The 3,377-nt window shown below is 45.1% G+C and overlaps 1 non-coding gene across 1 annotated transcript; it reads left to right on the top strand.

The window, feature by feature from the left end:
* Nucleotides 1-2,183: 2,183 nt before the first annotated feature.
* LOC118149598 (small nucleolar RNA SNORD60) lies at nucleotides 2,184-2,274 on the top strand. Its single transcript, XR_004737171.2, has one exon. It is a non-coding gene; the product is annotated as a small nucleolar RNA SNORD60 (small nucleolar RNA).
* The last annotated feature ends 1,103 nt before the right edge of the window (nucleotides 2,275-3,377 follow it).

Raw genomic sequence — 3,377 nt, forward strand, 5'->3', positions numbered from 1 at the left:
GGTCTCGTAGCTACAAAACATCTTTTATAATTAGCCAGTCATGGTGGCTTGGGCCTATAGTCCCAGCTACTCAGGAAGCTGAGGCAGGAGGATGACTTGAGCCCAGGAGATTGAAGTTGCAGCAAGCCGTGATCGTGCCACTGCACACCAGTCTGGGCAACAAAGCAAGAACCTGTCTCCAAAAAAGTGAAAAATAAAATAAAGTTTGGCTGGATGCTGTGGCTCATGCCTGTAATCCCAGCACTTTGGGAGGCCGAGGTGGGTGGATCATGAGGTCATGAGTTCAAGACCATCCTGGCCAAGATGGTGAAACCCTGTCTCTACTAAAAATACAAAAATTAGCTGGGTGTGGTGGCAGCCACCTGTAATCCCAGCTACTTGGGAGGCTGAGGCAAAGAACTGCTTGAACCTGGGAGGCGGAAATTGCAGTGAGTGGAGATTGTGCCACTGCACTCCAGCCTGGGTGACAGCGAGAGACTCTGTCTCAATAAATAAATAAGTTAATTAATTAATTTAATTAAACAAAATTCTATAACAAAGCCTGATACTTGTAGTGTTTTCTAGTTAACAGAGCACTTCATATGAGCTTATTCTATATGGTGGATATTTTAATGCACCTGTCATTAGGGTTCAACTTCAGTGTATGGAGTAAGACCTTTAATCAATAAAGAGTTTAATTTGAAGGGAAGGAGAAAGGTGGTAGAGGTGTCTGGGGGCAAGAAGCCACGGTCTATAGAGCACTGTCCTAAAGGCACACACGAAGCCATGTGTGTTATTCTGTCTAGACCTGCTGGACGGCACCCTAACCCATGACATGTTGACCGGGCAAGGAGCCAGTTAGCTGGGGGGATGCAGAAGGTAGACAAATATTGCATAAATCAAATGGCTTTTGAAGTAATATGAAAACAATAATAAACGATCTGAGTTTGAATCCTGATTCTGCTACTTACACAGCTCTGTGACACTGAGCAAGTTAACCTCCCACTCTTGAGTTTCTTCATCTTAGAACAGTGTTCATGATATCTTCCTTATAAGGTTGCTCTGAGAATTAAAGAAGTGTATATGAAGCAACTGATACAGTGGCTGGTGCTGAAAAATAGTAACACATTTTATCGCTAATAACAGATTTTTTTTTCTTTTTTGAGACAAAGTCTCACTCTGTCTCCCTGGCTGGAGTGAAGTGGCATGATCTCGGCTCACTGCAACCTCCGACTCCCCAGGCTCAAGTGATTCTCCTGCCTCAGCCTCCCGAGTAGCTGAGACTACAGGTGCATGCCACCACACCTGGCTAATTTTTGTATTTTTAGTAGAGACAGAGTTTTACCATATTGGCCGGGCTGGTCTTGAACTCCTGACCTTGTGACCCACCTGCCTTGGACTCCTGAAGTGCTAGGATTATAGGCATGAGCCACTGTGCCTCGCCAATAATAGACATTTTAAAATACATTTAAAAACCGGTGGAGATCTTATATAATTACTGAAAAATGATAATTGGCTGCTATCCAGGTTGCAGTGAAATAGACACACTCACATGCTGCTAGTGGTGTAGTCCAATGGACTTGAAGTGAAAGCAGAAGGTCAATACGGTGCAAGAGCCACAAAGACACGTTTCCTTTAACTTTGGTGTCTGCTCCTGGAACTTTACATTAAGGAAATAACCTAAAACAAGCCAAAAACTTACTATGTAAAAAGGTATCCATCATAGTGGAGTCAACAATACTACCACACAGGGAACAACTGAATGAAGACCCAAAGGCGGGAATTCAGGCTTATGTCAGCAAGGCAGAGCATTTAGTAGACATCACGAGTACTTTGAAAACTGTGTGGATGCAGAGGCGCCCACATTTGCAGACACCCTGAGGTGGGAGAAAGCCTGGTAGAGCGTGAAGACAGAAAAGAAAGGAAGGTGGCAGAAATGCAGTTGAAAGGGCATGCCGTTATGCGGGGCGGGGGTGGGGGGTGGGGCAAGCCTTATAGACCTCGTTCAGGATCGTGGGTTTCATCCTGTTTGCAATGGGAAGTCACTGGAGAATTCTGAGCCCAGGGTGACGTAACCAGAATGGTGGGTTTTAAATGATCCTTCCTTATAATGTGGAAAACTATTCTTTTAAATGCAAGTATGCAGACAAGGTATCATGCAAAAATGTACCAGGGTGATTGCACACAGACAGTAGGGTTTTTTCACCCCTGTGGAAAATTCCCCAATCCTGTTTCTGACACCTCATATGAAAGCTGCATGTGCAGTCTTACTGCTATTTTGCAAGCCTGAGGCTTGGGCAAAAAAAGAAAGAAAAAATCTCCAATTCGGTTGACACAACATTCCCTGCTTCAAAATAGAGAAAATAGTTCTCCTACAGGGAGCAGCTGTTTTTTCTGTGAAACTCTGTGTCCCACAAATGTAGGACACATTATGCACAGAGTGGGGAGGCTTGGAAAGGAGGCTGTTGTCTTACGAAATGGGCCAGGGCATGGGGTAGGAGGTGAAACTGTGTTATCAGAAGTTCCTTTTCCACTGGGTGATAAACCATCAAAAATAGCTTCCTGTCGATGTTACAGATGTTATAACTTCACTTGTCACTGTTTGATCTCCCCTAGCGTCCTACCCTCAGGGCAGAAGTCTGTCAGCTCAAAGCAGAGAGCAGGGGGCCACATGTCCCAGGGCTTGGCAGATGGAGCCCTGAACCCAGACCTCAGTAGGAAGCACCAGCATGAGCCATTCCCAGTGGCCCCTGAGCAGGAGGAAGCAAAGTGCCTTCTTTTTGAAATACGGTCTAACTCTGTCACCCAGGCTGGAGTGCAGTGCGTGATCATGGCCCACTGCAATCTCTGCCTCTCAGGCTCAAATGACTTTTTTCATTTCAGCCTCCCAAGTAGCTGGGACTACAGGCACATGCCACCACGTCTGGCTAACTTTTTTTGTGTGTATACACACATGTATACACAGCATAGTGAAACCTCGTCTCTGTATATGTTGCCCAGGCTGTTCTCAAACTCCTGGGCTCAAGCCATCTGTCTGCCTCGGCCTTCCAAAGGGCTAGAACTACAGGCTGAAGAGTCTTTTTGAACAAATCATCTTATCATCGGCAAGTGTTTGCATGTAGCAGGGAGTGGACACGATGCACACCATGTACATATAACACAGCACCTCAGTTCACTCATTTATTCACGTCACAAACATGTATTGAGCACCCACTAGGTACAGGCACAATCCCAGCTGGCAGGGATATGGAGACTAAGACACAGGCTTCAATAATTCTCACTTTGCTATTTAAAGCAGAGTTGTGGATGACATGCCATACACAAAACCGTGAGATTTTAAAGCAGAAAGGATGCTGGAAATGATCTAATCAAAATGTCTTATAATCGGATATAAGAAA

Source organism: Callithrix jacchus, chromosome 19 (genome assembly GCF_049354715.1).
Source record: "Callithrix jacchus isolate 240 chromosome 19, calJac240_pri, whole genome shotgun sequence".
Taxonomy (NCBI): domain Eukaryota; kingdom Metazoa; phylum Chordata; class Mammalia; order Primates; family Cebidae; genus Callithrix; species Callithrix jacchus.